General features: G+C 45.9%; 1 protein-coding gene and 1 long non-coding RNA gene across 21 annotated transcripts in view; one reads left to right on the top strand and one right to left on the bottom strand.

The window, feature by feature from the left end:
- Window positions 1-26513, top strand: part of BMP2 (bone morphogenetic protein 2) — a 235838-nt gene that overhangs the window by 175186 nt on the left and 34139 nt on the right. The window contains exons 1-2 of one of the 20 annotated variants that reach the window (XM_086873863.1): window positions 24943-25024; window positions 25208-25425. The exons of the other annotated variants lie outside the window; for them this stretch is intronic. The gene's annotated coding sequence lies outside the window, so the exon portion shown is untranslated. Of the gene's footprint in view, window positions 1-24942; window positions 25025-25207; window positions 25426-26513 lie in introns of those variants that run through there. 20 annotated transcript variants of the gene reach the window in all.
- LOC111926449 (uncharacterized) lies at window positions 13895-16230 on the bottom strand. The gene is made up of 3 exons (XR_015282022.1): window positions 14831-16230; window positions 14601-14696; window positions 13895-14246 (listed from the first exon to the last, which is right to left on the bottom strand). It is a non-coding gene; the product is annotated as an uncharacterized LOC111926449 (long non-coding RNA).

The following is a 26513-nucleotide window of genomic DNA, read 5'->3' as shown; positions in this document are numbered from 1 at the left end:
AGGACACAGCTGAGAGCTTTTTGAAATTAAAAGTGACTTATTTTCCTCAATTACTTAAGTGCAGAGGCTCAGGCACATAGGCAGTTGTGTTTTTCTATCAAGAAAATATATGATTTGTACAGCCAGTTACGCTTGTTTGTGGTTCCCTGGACTCTGGGTATGTGCAGAGGCAGACACTCGGAGCTGGCTCATAGGGAAATGTTTACCAAGACTTAGCAAACTTTTCCTTCTCCCACTGCTGGTCCTGCTTACAAAATATTGCTCTTCCGAGTCTCAGCTGGAACTGGACGGCAAAATGAGGAAAGTCTCTCAAAGGTTGCTCCCAGTGTTTTTCTAGCCCAGCTGGATGCAGGTATTATTGGAGACCGCATGAGAAGGATTATTCCAACAAAATTTTCACCCTGGCCTCATGGACTAAGGGATACAAACAACTTTTAAATAACTATCCAAACTTACACTTGCTTAGCCAAAGTGAGACACTGAAGCTTTTGAGGCAGCCTGCTAACACACTCATTGTTGGACCATTTTAAATGTGTGACACCAAGCAGTTATGCAGCAGGTCAGCAGGGATTCATTGGAGTTAAGTTTTTCATAGTTCTCATGTTGGAAATGCCTCTGAATAACCAGGTCAGACATTGGGAAATCTGGTTTTCTGTCGGCTATAGCCCTGTCTTGACTTTTGCAAATTTAGGCAAAGATAATGAGCAGCTATTTGGGATTTCTCTGTCTGGAACTTGAGACTTCCTCACAGTCCCTTTCAGAGGCCCTCTCAGTGTAACCTCTAAAAATGAAGAGTCCAAGTTGTTCTTACCTTTCTCTTAGTTACTGTTGCACTTCTGTGTGCAGAAAGGATGCATAACCATACCTATGACCTGAATTTGCAGGTGCTCTAGCTGTGTGAAGCACAGTTGCAGACTTAGGGACTTAGAAGCTTTATTCTTATTTCACATTAGTTGTGCTCATATGTAACTCAGCTGCTGCTGGTGGCATTTGTCTTCACATTAGACAGCAGCACAATGCAGTGATTTTCAGTATCTGATTCCAGGATCCCAAAAATCCTCTGCACAATCCAAGGCAAGTAAAATATTCACATCTCTTCTGAAAGTGAAAACAAGTTGTAAACTCTGAACTGCTATCAGAAAGGTGGTAATTCTTTTTCTTTAAATCTCCATGATAGTTCTTCTTGTGCTCATCCCAGGATTTAAATTATATTGCAAACAGTAACTTCATACAGATGTATGTTTCTCCCTTTAACAGATCACTTGTTGAGAAAGCAGCTGAAATAAATCCAGGCTATTCCAGTCCTTATTCTGCCTTTTTTTCTAGAGTATAAGGAGGAAAGGGGTAGACTGAATTTTCACTCTGTGTGTGAGCTGCTATCAAACCCATGTCTGCTATAGCACAAACCAGGCAGGCTGCAGGCAGGACCCCTCAGTCCAACCTTCCAGCCCTCCTCGCTGCTCAGGCCATTTGTGCCACTCCTGAGAGCAGAGCAGCACAGAGAGGGGAACAGTCCCCTGCTCACCCACTGTGAACCTACAGGGCAACTGGAGGTGTGATAGCAGGTCAAATAACCAAATAACAACCAGCTTTAATCTTCCCAGGGTTTGGGGCAGGCTGGACAAGCCTGCCTGGGATGCCACGTGCATATTCAACAGCTGGTGCCTGAACAGGGTGTTCTCCACTGCTTAAGGTACCCAAAGGAGCAGGATTGAAGCTGGTCAGTGTGTTGCTGGCGTGCCTTTGACTGCTAGGCTGCTGCAAATTAAGATATTGGAAGTTCCTTGTCCAGAATTACTATGGAGATGCTCCCATTTCTGTCCAAATCTCAAGTGGTTCTCACTGCTGTGAGTCCTGAAGGACTTGCGGTTGGAGCGTGCAGAACATCTCTCTGTACAGACAGAGTTGGATTTGACACAGGAATGACTTTTTAATGGTCATGCCAGAAGGCCAAAATAATCTGAAAACAGACCAGATTGCCAATCCAGATCCATAATAACTGCAAGAAGTCATTTTCCCTAGATCAGGATCTGTTTATAGATCTGTGTAACAAAAGGATTTTAAATACATAAGACCTGATCACGGAGGAGAGAAAAGGAGGGGAAAGGTAAAAAAGCATTGGAAACTTGAGACAACAAAGGAGAGAAAACTGAAGCTGTTAAGATGTAAACATGGATGACGCATACTCAGGTACGCCTGGCACAGGGAGCTGTGTCTGGGACCAGAGGAAGAAGGGAAATGTAAGGAGCACAAAGCTTTCAAACAGGCCCCTACAACAAGTCAGAACTAACCCTTGGAGGGAGATTGGAGGGAAATCAGCCTTGTAGATACCTAGAGAGCCAGTGAGTGAAAAGTTGTGTAATAAAACCCCAATGGCAGCACAGTCCTGCATGAACTCATGATTCTACTGAAATCAGTGGCAAAAATCCCAGTGATGTCAGTGCGGCAGCTCCTGGCATTTACCCATAGCAATCTCTGCTACTTCTGCTCGTGAGCTCCAGGACCGTGTGTGGTGCCACGTCTGCACGAGGGGCAAAGGGCAGTAATAGGTAGATGTGCACCAAAAGCACTTTTTCAGAAATGTGGCTCTTTGATTAGGTGTGTTTTTTTGGAAAGTTTTCTTTGGGAAGTGCCACTGTCACATCAAAATATGTGAAATCTTGAAGAACAGTAACTTTCCAGCTGAGGAAGGTGTCCATCCTGGAAAATGTCATTCATCTCTAGAACCCGGTGGGACACCAAAGACATCATCTTTAGTCCCAGTATTCAGGGATTGGCTGGAATACTGCAGTGATGTTCTACCTCCATGTCAAATTACACAGCACAAGCCCTCGTTCTGTTTTGTGAGCAAGGCAGAAGCTGAACTCGGAGGCCTGCTTGGACAAAGCCCTGTTTGTCCAGCCGCTGTGTAGGAAAAATCAGCTTCTTCCCAGGATAAGCCAGCATCTTGCCGCCTCTCAGAAGGTGTATTGTCACCTCTCCAAGGGTAACAGCACCTCGGGCTGAGTCCCTGGATGCAGGAATTGGACCGGGACCGACTGTGGCAGTCAGCAGAGGGGGGCAGAGAGCCGCACATGGAGCGGAGCCTGCGCTGGCCTTTGCAGCTTTGGGAGCAAATGTGTGAGAAGTGGCGTTTTGTGCCCTGCTTGTACAGAGCACTGCAGTGTTGGTCAGTGAGCAGAGACCCTGCGTGCTTGGGTGGATGGAAAACAATAGTTCAACAAAGGACCATTGTTGGATAAATCTTACTTAAAATGAAGGCTGTTTTTGAAAACCAAATTCAAAGCCATGACAGGCAAGGCTTCATTTTATCTGCTGCTAAAAGGAAGATGCTTAAGGGCCTGTCTCCAGAAGGAAAATACATGCTCATTTAATTGCATCTTTTCTGGTGAAGGGAGAGTTCATTATTATTACTGTTTATGATTATTATTATTATTGTTAGACATATTAGAAAGAGCTGTGTAATATCCTTCACTGCAACCACATTGATTAGCACTAACTGAGAATGTGGCATAATAGTAGCACGAGGCACACAGGACTCGTTTGGCCTGTCCTGGTTGTTCCTTAATTACACATGTATAAAATAAGAGGTACAGCACCTGTGGAGATTCCCAGCACCTCCTGCTCTGCTGAGGCAGGGGCTGCACTGCATGAGAGCAGTAACCAAATCCTGTGAGTGTGTTTACATTTTGAACTTACCAAATCTTCCCAAGTGGAATGCAGGGTCCGGTTTCAGCCAAGGAACTGTTAGCAGTGAGTGAGAGTTAATGGATCAATCTGCTGTCTCTTGTCAGTGCTTTTACTGTTGACTTCTGGAATGTGTTTGATGAAAAGAAAGCAACTTCTTGAGACAGAAGATACAGATGTAGCATGTTAAGGTTGGGACCTACACGAACAATAAAGCAATGTTATCAGTGCTTCGCTTCCCCCGTGCTGCTTGCCAAAACTGACAATAGCATAGCAGCAAAGCATTTCTTTTTTTAACTACCATAACTGTTTGTTAATCATTTGCTCTGATTCTCTTTGCAGGCACAGTCAGATGTTGTGCTGGTGTTATAAGTGAAAGGTGCTGGATATTTTATCTGGGACCATTTTGCACAGCCCCTTGCTGCCGTTCTGTGGCCAGTGAAAGCTGAACTAAAATGGAATTTGCAGGACTGTTCAACTGAACCAGAGCTGTTGGCCTCCTGTGCTTTACATGCTGCCCACCAGCAGAATGCCCGTGCACCACGGGAACTGTATGGGATGACCCCTGGATCCCAGTGAGGCGGGCTGTGACCCAAATTGCAGTGTGCTTTTGGGGCCCACCTAGCAAAATGGAGTGTTGTGTGGAGGGACCCAGGCTGGCTCCTGGGAATGCTGTGGTGAGGGCTATCCATGATCAGATTATATTCCACTCTCCAACCCCAGGATATTGCTCCTCTCCAGAGCCAGGGGGTTAGGAGTCAGCTCTGATGTGCCTGCTCGGCACTATGGGTACCCCTGTGCTGTGTAGACATAACCACAGAGGCTAAAGCCCAGATCCATGGAGGTATTTAGGCTTTTAACTCTCACTGAAATGAGCAGGAGTTAAAAGCCTAAATACCTTTGGGGATTTGGGCCTAAGTGGCTTACAGAAAGCCTGTGGCACAGCAGAGGCTCAGAGATTTTGACTCAGAGGCCAGTGCCTCCGATATGAAATCATTCTTCCTCCCTACATCTGGTAGCAGTTTGCATTCACATTTCCCAGCTCAGGCCATCAAAAATATGCCCATGCTTAGGACAGGAGGTGAAGAATAATTTAGGTAATTGAAACTACAGCAGGAATGCGGTTCTGTCAGAGGGCTGTTGCCTGACCTGGAATTTAACCAGACAAGTAGGGATTGGGGAAACTGTGCGCCAGCTCCCGCCTTTCAGGTGCATGGAAGGCAGTCAGTTTCTCTGGAAGAAGGGCTATAAATAATTGAGCTTATGTGTCTGTTGAAAAGGAAGCCATATTGCTGGGAATGAAAGCAGGAGACGTGCCAAACACTTGCCTTGTTATCCACATGACTGTTTATCAGTTATAACTAGAGCTGAGCCAGTTATTCTTAATGGGTAATTCATATGATGAATATCTCCCCCTTACACTATGTGTGAATGGTGTATGAACCAGCCATTACTTTCAAATATTTATTTACTAGTCACAATTATTTGTTTAATACTGTGAATAATTCATGGTTTGTGTAATGTTTTCAGGCAGCTCTCTGAAAGTAGCCAATAGCCAGGCTATTTTCATTGGACAGGGAAGTAAATGTCGCCTTTTTCTGATTACGCCAGTGTTAACTGAGGATAACTTGAAGTCAAAAGGCTGGATCCCTCACTGATGTAATTTGGCATAGCTCCATTTTTTTTTCCCATTGATTTCAAATGAGCAGTGTTAATTCACACCAACTTACTTGAAGGCCCTGAAAAGAAGAATTGTATGAAGGAAGAATGACTCCCACACCATATTGTCCCAGGACTGGCTAAATGTACTGCATTTCACAGTCGCATCTTTTCATTAACATTCTCATATGTATAAATTCAAAATTCACGTTTAAAAATATCATTTTGTATTAATATCTCGGTTGTCTGTTACTGAGTAGCTTTGCAGTGAATTATGCTTGTGTGATTGCACACACAAAGTGGCACTTTTTGCAGAAATAGTTCAAGTTCAGTTTTTATTTGCAGGGCAGTAGGGAAATTGTTTTGAGGACAAATCTGTGGCTTGTGTTGAGGTTAACCTGAAAAACTTCCTTGTTCAGTGTGCAGGACTTTGCAGTTTCAGTATTACTTTTACCATTACAAAATCTTCCCTTATATAAGTCTCACTGACGTCAGTGGAGCTTTGCCACTTGTATTTGCCTTATCAGATTTCCAATCCTTAAAGCTATTTTAGAAGACCTTTTTAACCACCTTCCCTGTGGTACCCAGCTAATGATGGGAAAAGTAGAGCAAGGGGTTGTATTGGATTGTGTCTCTCTGATTCCTGCACCAGTTGCCTGTGGTCTCCAAGGGCTGTCTGCCAGAAGGATATGGAATACTTGTGTCTTGTTTGTCTCCTGTATCTGTCCCTTTCTGTTCCAGTTCCCTCCATTACAAAAGCAAATTATATGTAGTGATACCACAAGAGAACCAGGCTGGAATTAAAGGCTTGGTCCCCAAAGGCAGATTTGGAGGTAGTTTCTGTTTCCAGATTTCCAGAGCAGCAAACCAGGTTTGAAATCAACATTGCTGCAAATTTCCCAGGTAAATCTCTTAACACCTATGTTTTTCTTTAGCATTTCTTATCTAGATGTACAGAAAAAATTGCAAATGCTGCTACTCAGATTGTCACCATGATGTGGCCACAGTCTTGGCTTCAGGATCCTCGTGTTCACAGCAAAGGGATTGTTAACAGCACTTCGCAGGGAGAAGTCTTGTGCTTTTCTTTCTTCTCTTTCTTTCTTGCTCTTCACTATTTCCTACCCATTGATGCTATGGCTCCTAGAAATACAAAAGCATAAAGAAAAAAAAAAATCACACTTCAGGAAGATCTGTTGCTTTTCTTGCTGGAGTAGCACAATTAATGTGATTGTTAAAGAATCTACTCAGACTAAATGTCCAGGTGCACGTCATTGCTCACTACACGTAATTTACTAATGAGTGGATCCAGACAAACAGACTGAGGATCCAGCATGCCCTCTGGCTGCCTATAAAAATGAGGAAAGATAATGAAGTGGTGTGAATCAGGGCCTTTCTGTAGCAGCGAGGCATGAAAAAACTGGAACACAACAGCTTCTGCTGTTAGGTACCAAACACAATCTCAACATTTCTGTACCCAAGCACAGGGGCAAATCCATTTCACAAACCTTTAAAAACATACACAGTTGGCTGTTTAATATTTTTCGTGTCCCAGGTTTCACGTTTGTGGATGTCTACATTGGGAAATTTGTCTACGTTTGGGTTTTGACCATGCAAAGGTAAGCGTGATTCTCAGAATGACACAGCTCCTGACCTTTCTTTAATTACAAGCAAATGCAGGGGTTGATGGATATTGCCGTACTGTTGGTCTCCTCTGTTGAGTGAACATTAGTGAATGGCCTTCTGAAAAACAGTGGGGTCTTTGTACCACAGCCTGCAGCTCACCAGGAACACACCTGACTACACCAAGCTCTTTTTAAGCAGAGCCCTGCATAGTGTCAAAGGAAAATGTTTTATTGTAAGTGTAGGGAAGAGCAGATGCATAGAAGAAAGGTCAAAGAAGAAGAGAATCAATTGACTGGCTAAAACAGAGCATCTTTGGGGATTTTTAGCAGAAAACCTCTTTGTCTTCCAACCACTGTAATGGTGCAGCCTTCAGTCAGAAAGGACTGCTGTGACCTGAAAGATATGGTACCTTTTGCATCAAGTCCTTCCAGCCATCTCGGAGGCAGTTCTTCATCCATGTACTGTCATTGCAGCCATGTCCTGGGCTCAGCCCTGAAAACACTTGGTTTCCCATTTGTGTTTGTTCTTGTATGACTCCCTCTTCTGAGACACAGTCCTCAGAGCTGCAGGATTGTCAGATTGGCCCTGCTGGCACAGGCAGTGCCAGAGCCAGAGAGCTCGCCCAGGCCACACAGGGAAGCTGGCTGCCCACGTGGTGGTGCAGCCACATCGTGTGCCACTGGCTGGGGACACTGTGCTCACCCCTGTAGAGCTGCAGCAGGGTCCTGTTAGGTTGGGCTATTTCAGCAGGACAGACACTTGTCCTTGCCCCATATGGAGATGCCTCTAAGGGGGATGTTGTCATTAGCATTCATTGGTGATAACAGTGTGCCTCTGAAATGTCTCCCAGTGACTCCTCCTGAACTGCACATTTATGTCACAGAGCACTCATGGAGGACATCAACAGGATTCCTCTGGGATAGCTTCACCCAGCCTGGACCAGCTCCTGCTGGTTGCTACTGCCATTAGGCTGAAGCTCTGAAGGAAAGCAGGGAATGGATATGCCCTGTGTGGATGTGAGGTCCTTGACACAGACCATCTCTCTCTGTGTATCTATGTTCCTCTTGTTTTGCACTGCTTGCTGTTAGAGATGTGGTCAGAGATGCTGCAAGCCCCACCCAAGCACACTGACCTTCCTTCTCCTCCCCTGGTCCATGCTGCTGATTTCTGATGTGCATGTAAGACTTTGGGAAATCAGATTTCCTTTGGTGAGACTCTCCACGTGCTTGTAGTGATGTCTTTACACACACACACACCTTGGCGAATAGGGACTGGCAGGTCGGATAAGGCAGCTGCAAAGCTATGGGGTGTGTAAGGGGCAAAGGCTGAACTTACTCCTGCCCCCTTGTGTAGTATCTGATCACATCTCACAATAGTCCCCTTCCCCTTACTTGCACTCACATATTTACCAGCCCTTGCTCTTTTGTGCTGCCACTGGAGGCTGGCACTGTTGAAGCATGCAGTGCTTCCCTATGGACCCTCTGGCACAAAGATAGGAAGAAACACTGAAATTAAATGTAGGTGGGGTAGCAATGATAATTATGTGGGATCATAACTTCCACTGATCTAATTAATGCCACCTAAGTTGTGGCTTGTGCAACTGCTTTGATTTATTGGTGATATCCACAGTTGGCAGAGTGATGTTGTTGCAGAGGGCCCATGGCTCTGATACACAGAGTGATAGAAGTTGGATTTCATGAACATCGTGTGATACAGTTACAGTCAGAAAGATGCCTGTTCGTGATGCTCTTTACAGGCACTGGAAATCTGGGATACAGATAGGATTAATCAAATAGGCTGTCAATTAATTTGCTTCCAGCCCAAATCCCTCACACTGCTCTTAAAACGGTGTTTTCCTGCTGAATGTGGCAGAGCAAGCTCTAGGTGTTTTCAGCAGTAAGTGACAGTAAAAGATGACTCTCACCTAAGTTCCAGTTTATGTATTTGTTTTATTGCTCAGGATATGTCTGGATTTTACAGCTGAGTATGTCAGGAATTTAGTTACAAGTTGAAACCGCTTTATAATGTGTGGCTATAAAGATCAAAGGTTGCAAAACCAACCTGGGAAAGCCAGGTCCTGCTCTTCCAAGGCTCATCAATCATGGCTTAGTTCTGGCCCATCTCACATGATCTTACATCGTGTACTGTCATTTGGACAAATGTTTATGCGTAGCATTAGACCAGAGACTCCAACAACTCTTAGGCTAAGTACTGCCATCGCTTCCTGACAGCACTTTCCTGCTTTTTATTTACCTGGTATCTCTTTTTTAATTTATCTCAAAGTTGATAATTTTCAGTACGTGCTTCTGCTAGTGGCACACTGGGAATTCTCAGTTCTTCCAGCTGGAAAAAATTCAAGATCAATATAAGATCAAGATAAAGATCTTCCCTTGTTCCCTCTGCCTATTTGCTGAAGACCATGACATTTGTGCTTACTGAAGCTCAGTGACGCTCTGCCAGCCCATGAAGCCAAAATAAGGCAGGAGAAACCAAAATAAAGGTTTTATCAGTGAGTCTGACCATAGTCTCCTATCAGACAGGTCACTAAGGGAGGAGTGAACCAGACTCTTTCTGCCCCAGTGCTGTCAGTCTGTGCTGGGGCACTGGAGAAGTCACATTAGTTTTGGTTTCCCATCTTTGCTTTTCTTTCAGTTGTGAACCCCTCAAGTAGGGACCAGTCCTTTACATATTGGGGCACCCACAGTCTTAGGAGACTCCTTTCACTGTAGAAGAAAAAATTATCTTTGTACAATTTATCATCCAAACTTTGCCTGGGAAAACTGGAACTCTTGTAAATTTTTCTATGAAAGATTCCTTGGTGGGAGGTATAGGAAAAACTGGTAGGCACTGGGATCACTGGCAATTCTGAGTTTTAGATCTTCCTAAGTTAATTTATCCCCAAGATATGAATTCTGTCAAACAGTTTTAAAAAAATACTTTTGTCTCAAATGAAATGGATTTGTGCTATCTGAACCAAAATATGAAGTTTATTATTTTTTAAAACTGTTTAGCAGCTTCTTAGATGAAAAAATTAAGAATTTCTCCAGTGATACCTCAGTTACATATTTCAATAAAAATGAGCATCTGTATGTTAGATCTAACATTAAAACATAACAGCTGTTAAATTTGGGTTTTAGTTTTGCCTGCTTAGGCGATAGTTTGAGAAAGTCAGTGGGATAAAATGTACTTTAGTATTTTTAGGACCTAAAAGTTTTCCCTACTTCTGTTCCTGAACAAACTGTTTTGTGGAACCCCAAGAAGTCAATTGAGTACAGAGTCAGCTGTCATTGAAGTTACAGGGTTAGAAATGAGAACCAATGTGAGTGTCCATTCAAATAAGTCATTTGTTTCCTTTCTGAAGTGCCTGTTTCTGCAGACCCAGCCCTGTTTTCTCACCCTGTACTGCCCATTGCTCCCAAGGATTACTAGGAAGAGTAATGAGGAACGTAATTTGCTTGTTATTGTGGCTGTCACCATCATGGCTGGAGGGTCAGAGTCCCATTTGACAGTGAAAAGCCAGATTTTAAGAAGTGATTGCTGAGTCTAGGTATTTCTTTTACTGTCTTGTCTTTGGATATGTGAGAAAAGCTTAAAGGATTGAGTCTTAATTTTTGAAGGTGCCTGAGAAAATAGTCTTAGGCAGAACTGCTTCCTCTTCTACTTTGTACCTTTGAGGGTGCAAGAAAGTTGCATCAAAAGGGAAAGCAGCAAAAAAAACCCAAACAAAACAGGGAAGCACAGTTGCATTATCATTCTGAAGAAGCATTTTTATGCAAATGCATTTAACAGTTAAAATAAAGCTCATGTTATGTTGCCTTTGACTTTTGTAACTGCTGGGGTGTGACAGGACTCAAACTTTTCATGGCATGCCAAAAATATTTCTTAACATAAAGGTACTTTGCCTAGCTAATGTAATTATGTCCATTACTCACAGGGATTCCTTTTTGTCCTGGACTTTGTCTTATTCCCATATTTACTGCTAAGAGGAGATGGAGCCAGGTTGATACCGGTGTTCTGGTGTTTCTTGCTGCTGCTGCTGCTGCTGCTCACCCCTGGAGAGCCTGCCAGAGGTTTCATGGGGAAGGAGGACAAGAATCTGGCTTGCTCAAGGGTTGGGAATGACAGGAGTTCCTGGGGTAGGGTAGAGCTGGAGATAGAGGGAGGATTTGGGCTGGTGGCTGCTGCAGACTTGAGGCAGAGGCTGGGTGAATCATGCTGGATGGATCCTCTGTGGGCCCACAAGCTGTATTTCCAGCTGGAAGGATCTGTGGGGATGAACTAAGTCAACACTGACTTAGGCTGGGGGTCTGGCTTGTGTAGGTTTGTGTAGGTCCTCAGGAATAAAGTCATAGCAGGGTCTGGAACTGGTGAGGGGATAAGTCTACATTTGGCAGCAGTGGGATCCTCTGCTTAGATTTTCACCTAAGGCCAGTTGAGATTCCAGTTAGAATTTGGTTGCTTGGATGCTTTTGTTGGGGATTAGGTTGTGTAGCATTGGTTGGGAATTCCAAATTCCCAGCAGCAGAAAGTCCTTTAACCTGCAAGAGGGGAAATTGTTTCTCCCCATTGGTGCCCGTCACTTCTGAGGGAGCCATTTCTTCATCCTCTCGAGGCAGAGCCTGGAAGTTTGGGTCACACATCTCCCGTGAGCACAGGACCACGTGGATGCACCCAGGCAGGGCTGTGGGCAGCTGCAGAGACCCAGAGCCTCGAGTTGATTTGATCTGTACCTGCCTCTGTAACTACGCCTGGCTTCCTCTGACCCAAATTACCTAACTCAGCTGGAATTTCCTTCCTCATATTCCTGCCCTTACATCTCTGCACTCACCTGCTGTATTTAACTGGCTGCAGTGGGGGGCTGGGGAAACCGTGTGCTAATGCTGAGCCCACCTCTGCCCTTCTCCCCGCCTGGCTTGGAGACACACTGTGTAAATGGAATTTTTAACATCAAAAGTTTCAATTACAGCAGGAAATGTCAGGCCGACAGAGTGCGACTGTTCCAGGTTTCCCATAAGGAATACTCCCACCCCTACTATTTACCCATATGGAAAAAACAACCTCCGATGGTATTTTTTTAAGTTCTCAGGTAAACGGAGCTGAATGGTATCATCACATACACGGCAGGCTTTCTGCAGGAGATGAAAAAGTGTAAATCATAGCACAGGGTCCAGAGCCTTTACAGTGCCTTTTTCATGGAAGAAAACCCCAGGATACAGGCTAAATGGGATGGGGGCTGTTCGAGAGACAGCTTAACCCCCGGCAAGTCAGAGCTCTCAGGGAAAGAGAAGCAGCATGGAAACATTGATCTTAGAGCAGGAGATCCTACAGAAGGCAGCAGACATCATGCTGGAGAAAGTGGGTTATGGGAGAAGCTTCTAGAGACCCAGAGGGTCAGTGCAGTGACCAGCAGAGCTGTGAACCTTCCAGAAGAGACTGGCTCTGCCTTCTCAGTGCTTCTCAGGAGTAAGGTCTTCTATTCATCTTTTCCTCTAGTAGCTGAACAAGTCTAATTCTCTCAGCCTCTCCTTTGTCACCGTGAGCTCCAAGTCCTGATCATCTTGGTTGCTTTCTCCTTAAACCATCAAGAAAACCTATCTGCAACATATTTTGCAGGTCACTAGACTCAGCTTTTATTGGTACGAATGTAAGGCTTTTACTGTGGCCTCAGAGATCCCTACTGGACTTGGCCTTGCTCCATAGCATAGAAAATTCACTGCTGAGATGGGTGATACAGCCTCCTCATCCCTGCACTCCCACAAGGACTCCATCATTTGCCTCCAGCAGGAACAGGTCATGCTTTTAATGACAGTGCTCAACCTGTGGGATCATCTTGGACATACTGGTTCCTGGAATTGCAACTGGGGCTTCCAAAAATGCCTGGAGAGCTTCAGTGGTCAAATTAAATCAGTGAATGTAGTAAAGAATTTGGCACTTAAGTCATCTGGCTCTTCAGGATAATTCAGTATATCCCAAAAGCAGGCTCAATCAGAGTATTGTCCAGCCGAAAAGTTGTTGCTGTTGAGTGTTCAGAAGAGTTTAGGATTTCCAAATGTCTCAGCAAACTGCTTCCCAATGGCAAGTGTCTGTCTTCATGTGTGCAAAGTGCTCAGATTTCTACTTATCCACAGGGGGGAGATTTTGTGGGGGGTGAGTTGGTAATGTCATGTGAAACCTCCTTGGGTTTCTCTGCAGGACAGCACAAAATCAGCACAGTACAATGTGTTCTGCAGACGTGGGGCTACAGTGCTTCTGCTTAGGGCAAGTGGGAACACAAGAATTCAATTCTGTAGCAAATGGTGAGGTTTCAGATGTGCTTATTATATAGGAAGGTGAAATGTTTCTTGAAATAAAAATGAAATGGATGGAGAACATGTTAAAAAACAACCTTTAGTTTGTTGATTAAGGAATTCACCGAGGCAGAGGGAGCTGAGCACTGAACTTGCTTCCCTTGATCAAACAGAGCAGGAATTTTTCCCTACAACCAGTGAGCCTGGGTGGTAGTGAAGGGAGCTCTGTCCTCAGCAGGACTCAGGGATTTTTGGGATGGGTTGCAGCATTACTTGGGGGGATGAAAAGGGAGCAGAGCTACGTGTCAGGAAGCAGATCCAGCCATGGGTTCATCCATGGGCACTGTCCTTGGCAGCTCAGCTCAGCTCTGGCCCATGTGACACCTCAAAAAAACAGAGGAGCAGGAAGAAGGACGTGAGATAGGGTGGGAGAAGGCATCCTCTGAAATCTTTATCACCAAATGCAAGTTTAATAGATGTCAAGGGTGCTTGTTTGTCTTTTCTTTTTTAAAGAAGCTTATTAGTTATGGGAAAAAATGTAGAGCTGTTCCCCATGATGTAAATCTGTAGAGATTTAAATTGATGGGAGAAATTTGCAGCTTGTGTAAACAGGCATGGCTCTGTGGAGTCACAACAAATTATGCCAGCTGAGGATACAGCTCATCATTTTTAATAGTTTTGTTCTTCCACATAAGAGAAGGAAAGGAAATGGGGAATGTAAGGGAAAAAACGAAGGAAAAAACACAGCACAGGATTTACAAACTCTTGGCCATCACTTTTCTCAGCCTCTGCATGGGAAACATCTGCATGTTAGAGAGCACTTTGATGTCTGCCTCACAAATCTGGGCTCTCCTGCCCTCTGAATGTCACATTCACAGGGCACTGCTTCCCTGATGGCAGCTGCCCTCGCTGGGAACAGGTGAGCTGAGTGCTGCCGAGAGCAGCTGAACATACACCACCTGCTGATCCCAGTGAGTTCATTCTGCTGGTCTGTAAATATAAAATATGGAAAGGGTCACAATTATTGTTCCTTTGGAGATATTAAAGTTTAGAAGCTGCCTCTAATGACTGATGTATAGTAGTAGAATGTAATCTTTCCATGGAAAGTTGATGGCTACTACAAGCATAAGCCTTGTGTGGGCAAAATAAATAACATCTTTGTCTTAGGAGCTAACGTGGGATGTTTAGTCATGTGTTAGAACTGTGCAGCTTTCTGATTTCAGAGATCTGCTGGGTGAAACACTGAGCAGGACTGCAAGAGACCAGCAGAGGAGTTTGCAAAAATCTCTGTTGGCCTTTACATCTCTCCCTGTAGGAACCTGGCTGACAAGTTCTGTGCCAAACCTTTGTGCTGGAGCAGCACCTCCTGTGCATGTGGTGGTCTTCATGCTCTTGTTGCTTTTGGAGGTGCAGGAACAGCAGCAGGTTCCATGTCCTAGGCTGAATCATAAAATGCAGCTCAGAACAAGGCAAAACAGGAGGGCAGGAACTAAAGGATGCACCCAAGGCCAATCGTGTGTGCAAGACAACTGTGCTTTTCCTTTGTTGCAGCCACGCAGCATCTGAGCACTCACCTGGGATGGAATTCCTTGGGATGTAGGTGGACAGGGACAGCTGATGAGAAGCTAAATGGCCTTTGCAGCTGCCTGGGAGTGATACTGATCTCATCCTAAGGGAGGCATCTGCTGTAGGCCAGGTGATTTTCTGACCAGAAGTGCCTACTCACTCCATTAACTCTGGTGGGAGGTGAATGTGGCTGAGCAGGTGTAGATACCAGATTGTTGGGATTTGGGTTAGAAAAATACCCCATCTTTTGCTGCAAGGCAAGTGGTGGTGAGGCTGGCTCCTAGGGAACAACAGCAGGTTAGTGAGCAAAGGGTCAGTCAGACAAACCTGCCTGAAGGCCTCTGACCTCCCTCCAGCCCAGCAAGAAACAGAGTGGTTGGTGCCTTTGGAAAATTGGTCCTGAAATAATCAGTTATCTTTCATCATCTGCCAAACCAGGCAAAGGTGTGACTTTGTTTCTAGGTTGTCTTGGGAGACAGTTGTGTTGGAAAAAGCAAAGACAGCATTTTGTGTGGTAGGAAGTGGCCAGCACTGGACAATTTGTGAAAAGTTCTGTTTTCAGGACTGTTTTGAGCCTGGCCAAATCAAATCTCGCCAGTGGAGGCAAACTCAGCAATGACATCAGTGATGATGTGCATTGGATGTCAGTAAAGCAACTGAGTGCTTTGGATGGACTTTGACACAGAATGCTCCCTTTCAATCTGCTCCACAGATCCTTTGCCCTCGATGTTTGGGTCTGTGCACCTTGTTTCTTCCACACTCTGACATCAGTGGAAGCTCCACGTTGGGGCAGGAGCAATACACGTGGTAATGAGATGTATCACAGAGATAAGGGCTCTCGACTAATTGTGGAGGAAAACTCCCCATCCTGCTCCTAGTCCAATGTTCAATTTTGTGTACATAGCAGGAGAGGATGGTTCTGTGATTTATCCTCTTCTGAGATCACTGAGTTCTCTCTATGGTGATACTTGCCATACCAATATGAGTCATTTATGGAGTTCAATTACTAATTTATGAAACAAATTAGCTTGATATTTAAGGCCTGATACAGTGATGTACTTCTGAAGTGATCTGATGAAGGACTTCCAATGAAAACTATTGTATCTGATAATAATAAAGCAAACTGATTCATTCAAAAGCAAATATTCATTCTGAGGTTATCATCCTCTGCCAGGAATGTGGCTCTGGAGTGGGACTAGCACTGCACAGTGCCAGTGAGCAAAGGAGAAGGGGTTTTTTATGAGAATGGCAATAGCTTGTAGGTTGCCAGCAGCGATCTAGAGTCAAGATCACTCTTTTTGTGTACCTGTGAAATCCTGCAGAATTAAGACTTAAGGCTGCATCTGGACTGCAGTTGGGTCAAAGGATCCCAGAGCTCATCACTGCAGCTGGGTTGGCTTTAAATTCCATATTTTGGGTGCCAGGTGCACTTATGTCGTCACACAAAGGAGTGGCCGTGTTGTTCAGTGGACATGGGCCCTGCTCTTGGTGAACACTCCCACTACAAGCCCTCCTCAGCCTGAGTTTGGAGAGGGACAATGAATATACAGGAGGGGAGGAGAGAAGAAAGGTGCAGTTGATGCCTCAGTACATGGGGCCAAAGCTTTCCTTCCTCCAGGTTGCCTGACTTAGTTACGGATGCAGTCTGGTGTGCATTCCAGTTGGAGACAGACATCCAAAAAAGTCCCATGCCCAGCTCTTCCTCAGTGCAATGTTGAGACTGAGGGCCCAAGCAGCAGCCAGGCTAGCAGCCAGAAATATGGACAAAAGGCAGGTAAGTCACAGGGCTGGGCACACTTGAACTGGATCCCACTCGCTACACAGTGATGTGGAAATAGCCTTGGATTATATTTTAAAACTATTTAGCCCTGACCCACATCTCAGTGAAGTCAATGTGATGTCAGTGACTAAAATGGGCTCTGGAACAGGCCTGCAATGTTACCAGTGCCTTCAAATGCTTCCTTCACCTGTAGGATGAAAGTCCTTCTCCTGACTCAATGGGCCTCCTTACTGCTTCCTCCCCTCTCAGTTTCCATGGGCCCCTAGCATGGGAAACAGCCTTATTCATCTTTGTATTTCCATGTCTCTGAATCAGGCAGGTTCTGGGTATATTCCACATAGAAGCCTGTTATCTTTTCAAATGGCAAAAAAGAGGGGATTTTTCCATAGTCACATAGTTTTTCCACAGAAATGTATTCATGAGAGTTAAACTTGCCCAAACTATGTTAATGTATGTGGTTGGCTTCTGTGCCAATTTTCATTGTGAATAAGACGCAAAATAAAAGGCCTCTTGTGTCTGCCTTTCCTCCTCCTTGAATCCCTCCCATAATTTTTGAGTTCATAAGCCCATTTTGTATGTGAATCAGATCAGGAGAGGAAAGGCAGGGGGATTACTTTTTCTTTTAAACTGTACCTTTGCTTTAAGCTACTGATAGACACATGGAAGTTATGACTGAAACAAGGGGTTGATACAATGGGGCTGGATCTTATATTCAGTGTAAATTGGGATAACTCCATTTATCCTGAGCAAAGCTTCCTGATTTATGGCAAAGGAAGACCCAGCCTTAGCTCTTTAGCTCTGTTCATTGCTGCTTTGTTATTCCAAGGCATTTTCAATCTGACAAGAGAAATGGTGTCTCTTTTTGATACAGATGCTTGACTTGAGCTTGACAATCTCCTTCCAGAGTGTGCCTGTTGGGCCAGCACAGCACACACAACACATGAGCTGAGTTCAGGCAGCTCTGTAGCCAGATGGCTATGAAACATTCATAGTACAAGCTGTAGCTATTATGAGCCATTTCTCTTTGGTGCATGTCCTGACAAGCGGCTGTTATTAAGTTTCAGTGTATTTCTGTTAATGTTACCTACCTATTTTCATTCCTGTGTGCTGTCACACGGAGCTGGTTGGCGTGGTCTTGGGAACTGGGCTTCAAGGCTCCTCCCTGTGAAAGTTGCCAGCTCATTTATTTGTTTCTTTCCAGTGGTTCAAGCTGGTGCGTTATTCAGAAACTTCTGAAAGAGCGGGGTTGGGTAAACCTCTGATTCAGTTCGTTTGAAAGCACCCTTGAAGTCCTCCTCCACATCTTGCCCTCCTGTGGCTCTGAAATAGGCTTGACGAGGCTAATTTGGAGCCCGTTCCTGAGAAATCATCGGTGCTGCTGTTGGAAAGGTCCCTCAGCTTGAAGGTTCCTGTCCTCACTTGCAGAGCTGGGATACTTCTACTTTGGGCCCTGGCTCTCCCTGGTTTCTTTTTGACATGGCAATAGTCAAGTTGCATCCAAAAATCCTGAGACTGGCTTCAGATTTTAGTACACAGAGCTGGGTGAATGTTGCCTTCTGGTTTTTGCATTAGAGGCACTCGGCTCTTATTCATAGAGGGTAAAAACTGACTTTAAATCAGAGATGAGGTTCTTAGGTATGAAAATTATTTTAGTGGAGAGTCACTGTGTGTAGTACTACTCACTGTAAAACTGTAGGAGTTGGCCATTCTGGAGAAATCAGGCAATATCTGGTATTTAAAGGAATTATTCACAATACAAGGAGAGCCTTTTGTTCCTGTGCAGCTGCATATGTAGCAGGCAGATCTAAATTACAATTTGTGAATGTTTTGCTACAGCGGTGTGTGCAAGATCCCAACAGGGTGGATGAAGCAAAAATAAAATCTCTGTCAGATCTTGGTGTCTCTCATTTCAGCTGCTGCTTTCTGGGGAGGAAGAGAGAGGAGTGAATGCATGGCAGCTGTTTGGTAATGGGTAGCCTGAGAAATTCCCATCACAGTTCTGATCTGCTCAGGTGGACCTGTGTTCTTTCCCAGCCTGTGAAGGGAGAAAAAATGTCTAGCAGACAAAAAATAAATTATTTCAGAAACTCTCTGCAAGTGCTTTTCACCATGGTGCTTGACCACCCAGTCCTGCTTCCTTCCCTCAGCCTTGGCTCTAATCTCCGGTGTTCCCATCCTTCCTTGGGAGGGGGCCTTCTTTCCCATCTCTCTTAGTGATACCAAGGTCAGCCAGGTGTTCATGTAAAGAAATCAATGTTTTGGGCTGTGGTGCAGACCCTGAGCTGCAGCTGGGGGAGTGGCCCAGGGGACCTGCTCACCCATCCACCTCTGTGTGCTCAGCAACTGTGGCAAGGCTTTGCCTACTGTGCATTTCCCAGCTGCAAAGGGAGAAGGGTTTCCTTTGCAGTTGTATGTAAATTATTGTGGAAACGGAGAGTAATAATGCTCTCATTTTGAGAATTGTCAAGAATGCTTGGTTTTGAGGCCAATCATTCAGCTCCTGTTATCTCTAGGAATCAAGATGCTTATCTGTCTAAATGATTGCAGTGTGTCTCAGGTATTTGAAGGTGGTTCTTCCTATTTGTAGGAAAAATTTTAAAAAAATTAAAAGAATCAATGTTTGTTTCCCAAACTACCAAAAGCTTGTTAGCCTCCAGCAGATCTTTTTATCTGCAAGGAATAAAGCAGATATGTCCAGACCCTCAGCCAGTATAAATCAGATTCATGCCCTTGGCCCATTATTTTTTCTCATGCAATATCTCTCAAGAGGGATTTAGGCAAAGTTTAAGCATCTTTTTGTTTTCATGTGTCTGGTGTAAGGCTTAGCAGAACTACCCTTAGCCCTGGTTTTTGGAGGGCTTGCCTTCAATGCCACCCAGGTCTCCAGAGCCTACAGACTGAAAGAGGAAGGATGTGACTCATTTGCCAAGCAAGACAATTTCTTTGAAGGGTCAGTGGAGAAGTGTGAGCTCAAAAGGTGAAGGAGAAAAGGTGGTGGAGCTGAATTCAGGTGACCCCAGATGCCAACATCATGCATACACGTGCCCCTCAGGTCACTGCAAGGCTGGGGTAGCTTTATCTGTTTAGGCAGAGCTTCACCTAAGGCAGTGGGTACCCTGGAGGGCTGCTGAAGGTTCAAGACTTCCCAGTTTCCCAGCTGAATTAACTGGTGCTCTGGCCAAGTGGAATATGTCACCAAAAAAATCTGGTTGACACATGAAATCAGAATTTTTATTCCTCCCAAAATTAAGCCCACAACTTCTACTTGCAGTTGGTTAGATTGACTGGGGGACATAGAGTTGAAAATTGAAATGTTCATAGAGACTCTGCCCAGAGGGAAACCTGCCTGACTCAGTCCTGACCCCTCTGGCAGTTCCCAGCCCCACAGAGTACCCCTATGTGCCCCCCTGCCTAAAAGCCAGGGCAAATCCTCACAGATCCACAAGCCATTTCCCTATGGACGGGGCTATAAAATCAAAGCATGCTGACCCTTCTGGCCAAGAAGGTCAAATTGCTGCAGTTCTCCCCCACACTTTTTCCTTTTTTATTTTAAGGGCGTGGTATATTTTGTAAGTTTTGTGTTTATCAAGAAGTTGATTGTGTAAATAAAATTGTGGCCTTGTGTGCCAAATAGCTGGGTTATGATTTCCTGGAGGAGAGCCAAGGCGGTGTGTGGGAGCATGCCAGTGTTAATATGTTCACTTTGCTAAGGAATAGGCCATGTGTGGAGCACGGAGGGAGGACACTTCCAGCCTGGCTCTGCTTAACCCTTCCCTGGCCCCCCCTCCAAGCCTGTGCTGGGCTTCCCCCAGCGGTGCTGCACAAACACTGGGGGCATTCACCAGGGCTGAGGCGCTCCTGGAATTGCCTGGAGCCTGGCCAGTTCAACAGGGACTTTGCAAGGCTCAGGATCCCACCCTGATTCCCCTCCCGTGTTTCCTTCGGCAAAGGCTCCGTCGAACAGACCTCAAAGGGGCCTCTGAGAGAGGCCAGGTCAGGCACGTGCCTGGGGATGCCAGGGCAGGGAGAAGGGCCTTGGGCTAAATGGGAATCAACTCCCTGATTGTAATGACTTTATTCCCTATTTACTACTAAGTGCTATCCAGAGTTTATCCTATTTCTATTCTGCAGAGGCAGCCAGAAGTTTTCTCCAGTGGCTGTTCAAACAGCGGTGGAATCACTGAATAGTTTGGGAGTATTTTCAGCAGGGGATGGTGCTTCATGCCACTGAAGGCAAGGGGAAGATTGCTAGGAGGCTTTGGGAACACCAGAATTATGCTCTGGTTGCTTCTTTTGTTACTTTTTCCCTACAAATCATGCAGTCCCCATTTCAGAGCAGGTCGTATCTCCCTCCTCTCATCCTTAAGTCATTACATTCTGGAAGTATTTTAAACAAATGAATGCAGAAAACGTAACCTCTTGTTTTCCACAGAAAAGGAATTCGTGAGTCGGCTCCTTCTGCAGACAAAGCAAAAGTCCCAAGGATGCAGGAAAGAACCTCATTTTGCCAAGCAGCAGGGAGTGGAGTTAGCTGTGTTACAGTGGGGAGGGGGTGGGGAACCTCTGTGTGAGGGGAGTTCTTGCAACTCAGACAAAAATAGTGACTTCCATTATTTACCTACCTAAGCCGGAAACCTGCTTGCATTTCAGGCATTTATTGTAATTCCTCACATAGCTGGGGATGATAAGCCCTGCTAACTAGTCATTGCATGCTGCTTGAAAATGATAGTTAATGTTCACCGGCTACCCAAACAACCTTCTTCTTTAACCCTTTCAAACTTGCTGGCTTTGGGGGGTTGTGTTTTCTCATATAATATTGCTGCTGATCAGCCTGGCCTCAACCCTCTGTCTTCATAAAATTCTGTTTAATGGAACACTTTGATCGCAGTCTAATCTGTATGGGAGACTTCTCAGAGCAGTTCACACGTCTAAGATACACTGACAGTTATGTTTCAAATTTCAAAGGAATCAAAGGGAGCCATTTGGCTGACTTCCACTAAATGTCACCGAGATTTGGATGCATAACTCCTTGAGTAGGCTGGATACTGTGGTTTTAGCCTATTAATGATCCTGAGCTGTAGCCTGTTGCAGAAAAGGAATTTTTTTCCTTTGTGTGCTCTTTGGTGGCATCTAGGGCCAAATGCTGAGGTGGAAGGTGTCTCCTCTCAGGGAGAATACGGGAGAGGAAGCATCCCCCCAAGGCTTACAGTTTCAACAAGGGGAGCTTACCTGTATCTGCCTGTGCCTGTGCTTGTATCCATGTGTTCCTGCAGCCATTCCGCCTTGCTGCAGCCGGTGTGGATGTCCCAGGTGCTGGGGTGTGCCTGGCTGTCCCCCATGTCCCATCCCAGGGCTCTGTCCTGCTGGCAGTGTGCTCGGCTGTCCCCAGTGTCCCATCCCAGGGCTCTGTCCTGCTGGCAGTGTGCTCGGCTGTCCCCAGTGTCCCATCCCAGGGCTCTGTCCTGCTCTGCTGGCAGTGTGCTCGGCTGTCCCCAGTGTCCCATCCCAGGGCTCTGTCCTGCTCTGCTGGCAGTGTGCTCAGCTGTCCCCTGTGTCTCATCCCAGGGCTCTGTCCTGCTGGCAGTGTGCTCGGCTGTCCCCAGTGCCCCATCTCAAGCAGGCTGTCCCGCTGGCAGTGAGCAGTGTGCATGGCCCCAAGCCCTAGACCTGAGATCACCACTAAAGTGCCCGATGGAAACATCTCCTAATCTCAATTTGTGGGGAAAGGGAGAGGAAGAGTGTGCAGCAGGGCTCCTGCCCAGAGCTGTTTGTGGTGGGATGGGGCATCACATGACTCCCAGCAGGCCATTGTTCCAGGGATTGGACAACCTCAGAGACACGAGGTGCATGTTGATGTTTGGTACCAATGTTATATAAAAGCTGCTTGCACAAGCCCAGCAGGTAATTTTACAAGATGTGGGGAAAGACGCCTCATTTTCCAAGGACAGGATTTAGCTCCAACTGCAATATCTTCCCAACTATGATACAATAACAATACTTAGCAGGCATGTAGTTCTTAACATCATCAAAGTGATGTACAAGCAGCAACTAATTAATCCTCACAACACCCCTGTGAGGCAAGTATTACCATCCCATTTCACAGGTGGGGATGATGTGACTTTGGAAGGTCAAGTGACTTGTCCAGGGCTAAACAGTCTGCAATGGAGCTCGTTAACTCCTGGCTGACAGCCACTGCTCAATGTACTCGCCCAGCCTATTACTGTATTTTATTATGCAAATCCCTATGGAAATTAGAAGCCCAAAGCAACCCACAGGTCTAAACATGTTACCTTACATTTAAATGCTGGGTCCATTTTGTTTGAAATCAGTTCTGGAGGCCTTACAGTAATTTCACTGGATTTTGGATTGCAATGTCAAAAACCAGAAGAGACTGTCATGCCTGGAATTCTCCAAGGATAAGAGGTTGTGAAGATGTGTGTTTGTGCCTGTCCAGCTTTACCATTGTTTGCAGAGACCACCAAATAGTGCCAAGCTGAGAGCAGTAAAATGACAAAGAAAGTTCAGCCTCGGTTCCTGCAGGTGACTGCAGTGAATGGAGACTGCTCTGCCTAGTCCCTGCAAGACTCTCTGGCCACACGGTTAAAGCTGGCAGAAGGGACAGCCCAGGCAAACCAGCCAGCTGCAGTCAACTGGGGTCTCATTCAGACCTCAGGGGTTTTGCAGTGCTGGCAAGCTTTGCTCAAAGGCTGATGTTGTCCATGCAAACTCGCACTGTTTGGATGATTCAGAACGTAAGCCAAGCCCTGTTTGGCTTGCACAACTACAGTTCTTCCGGAAATTGCCAGGGATTTTGTGTGTGCAAGGAAAGGAAAAGATATTCAGCACGTAACGTTGGATCAGGACTGGTTCTTGGCTCCACATTTCGTGGACCGACCGGTGTGGTGCTAGATTTCATGAGGGTGTCATCATGCCACTGAAAGTTATTAACACCAAGTCACCCTCCAGGAACTGGGTCACAACTTTTTCTTTCATGAATCTTGGCAGGGATCTCAAAGTTTACTAGAAGCTGAAGAGAGGATGTCTATGTGCAACGCCAAAACCAACTGAGATGCGAAGGGAACTGGGCCCTGTGCCACTGATCAGTGCGTGGCATGTCAGGCTTTGAAGGTGATGGGATGGGACTTTGCTGCTTTGCAGCTCCAGTGGCTGCTGCTGGTTGCCTTTTGCACTCTGAACAGGTGTAAATGACTCCCCAGAGGCAAGGCACGGCAGAATCGGGGCCAGATCTTCAGCTGGTGTCAATCAGTGCCTCGGCTTCAATGGGGCTGCATCAATTCGCCTTAGGAAAGGGTGTAATGTGGGAAACAGAGATAAAGGAACTCATGTTCTAGCACCCTATATCCCATATAATTGCTTCAATGAGAGCACAGCCCAGAACGGGTTTGCCAGATGCCGGGGTGGTGCAGAGTCCAAGCCGTGTTTCACGGGCAGGCTCAAAGGGAGGCCGGCTCTGGCCAGGCCGGGCACAGCTGCCCCTCGGTGGGACCAGGGCAGGGCAGGACGTGGCTGTAGGACCTGGGCACACAGCCCGTGCAGGAGGCCTTGTCCCCGGCTGCTGGGCTGTGCTCGGCCATGCCTCCATGTCCCCTCTGACCCACGGGAGCTGGAGTGAAGCCAGCGCAGGTCTGGGAGCTGGAGCAACAATCATACCTTTGTTTTGTGGACAGATGAATAGAGAGATAACAGGGAGTTAATGGATGGCAGCCCCTTCCCCCCTCCAACGTCAGTCCTATCACTCACCTCCTCCCCAGCAAAACGAGGCCTCGGGGACAGAGAAAGAGCGCAAAGATTAAAACTAACCCGTTGCTTTGGAACTCCTCAGTGAAAGGGGCTGATAAGAGAGGGCTGAGATCAGGAATCAGATTTCAGGGGTAACAAATGAATAACCAGAAAACGGAAGGATGCCGAAAGAGTTATCAAAAGAGAGCGAGATGGTGAGCACGTCCCAACAGCTTCTCTTTCAAAAAAAAATAAGAGGAAAGGTGTTTCTCTTGTAGCAGCTACAGACACAAAGAGCTGTTCAGACCACTCTGTGCCCACCGAGACCCTGGAAAGGCAGAAGCCTGTCCCAGAGCTCTAGTGGAGCTTTGCAAACTGCTCGTCAAGTACAGTTTCCATGCTGGCAGAATCTGGGGAGCTGTAAGCTCCCTTGTTTTGTGCTCTGGCCGGGAAGCAATCAGCACTGCAAAGACTCGGGGAGTAGACAGGGCTCATGCAGCAGGCTCTGGCTCAGGCTGGGCAATGTGGTTTCAATTTAGGAGCTCTCCTCTCAAAGTCTCCATAAAGGCAGTCTGAATATAAAAGTCCATATTCTTGCAGTGCAGAAGTCCTGGGAAGATTGTCCCCACCTATGAAGAGGAGTAAGATTCAGCAGAAGAGGCTTCGCGGAAGCCCTGTAAAGGTAGAGTTCACAGCTCTGCAGATGTCACAGAGTTGGAGTCACTGATCCAAGTTGTGTATTTCACCTGCCAAAACATGGACTGTTCGTACACTGAGAAATACAGTAGGAGAGAGGCATGAGGGAGCTTTTCCTCTTTTCTTGGATGGTGAGGAATGGGATGTCACTTGCTGTCTTTCACTCCAGCAGAAACTGTAGAGGGATGTTTTACTTGAAAGAGGAAGGCAGAGAGCTATGGCTGTTCCAGCAAGTGCCCAATGAACATGCTTCTGCCCGTCAGCTGGAAGATCTGTGTGGAACTCTGAACGAGACTAAAAACAGACAAGGAGGATCCTGGTGCCTTTTCCCTCCTACCTGGAATGGGATGAGCTGGGCTGTTTTTGATTCTGTGTTTAAAAATAAAGGTAAGCCTGAGGAAAGGGAGGAGGAAAGAGCTGCCTTTGAGAATTTGTTTTGCCATTCCCAGCCGATGAGCCTGTGTACTCACTAACTCAGGCATGCAGTAGTTAATACAAGATTCTTGATAATAATAGTTTGGGGGCTCTGAAAAGCCAGCAGGTGTGAGCCAGATAAACCAGTTATGAAGGTAAACCTTTGCAATTCCTCCGGTGGCCCCAGCCACCTCTGGCAGGGCAGTGGCCTTGGAGTCCTGTCTCCAGCTGCTCTCAGGCTGGAGAGCTCCCTTGAGTTAGCGCCAGACATCAGAACCTCACCAGACATCATCAGCCTCCAAGGGAGTCCTTTAGCACCCACCTGAGTGAGGGACAGACTGTGATTGCAGGGGGTTCCTTCTTTGGAATTTCTGGATTTGGAGCCCACATCAGTCCCTGGCTTTGCACCTTCAGTGTCTCTGGGCAGACTCCAAGGCTGCCTGGGGCCGTTGCAATGTCAGGAGTTTTAAAGGTTGTAATTGGCATCACAACACTTGGGAAAGAGTTGGAATATTAGACAGTTTTCCTGGAACCTAGTCTGAAGAACCATTTTTAGGCCTTGCTTACAATAAAAACTGCCTTGATACAATTTTTTTGTTAGGAAAATATTCTTGAAGTTTTTTTATCACTGGTTATACTGGGACAAGACCTTACATGAATGCAGTTATTTTGATGTCAAAGTGCTTTTACAACTCTTCTTTTCAAAAAGAGCTGTAGTGCTTTCCCTGTTCTAATACACTCTACAATGCTCTACCTTTGTATGTAGATGAGATGTTAATGGCAGAGACTTCATTGCAGCGTGGTGAGGGTTAGCAGGAAGGTAATTAGAGCCTTGCTTTTTATTGTCCTTTATATAATGGTACTGTGGATATTTTCCATCCCAGCTGTGGCTCCCAGCCTGCCCAGTCTTACCTTCCATTGTGGTGTGGATTTTGGATCCCACAGATTCAGGGATACATGGCAAGATACCACAGAATATCTGTTCATTTTCTGCAGAGGCAGACTTGTGCCTGCAGATTTTGTCTGCACATGAAGCCAAGGCTTCTCCTCAGTCTTCTAAT

This window comes from Cyanistes caeruleus, chromosome 2 (genome assembly GCF_971803275.1).
Source record: "Cyanistes caeruleus chromosome 2, bCyaCae1.hap1.1, whole genome shotgun sequence".
Classification (NCBI taxonomy): Eukaryota; Metazoa; Chordata; class Aves; order Passeriformes; family Paridae; genus Cyanistes; species Cyanistes caeruleus.
Note: the sequence above shows the minus strand (reverse complement) of the source record. Positions and strands in the feature narration are given on the sequence as shown.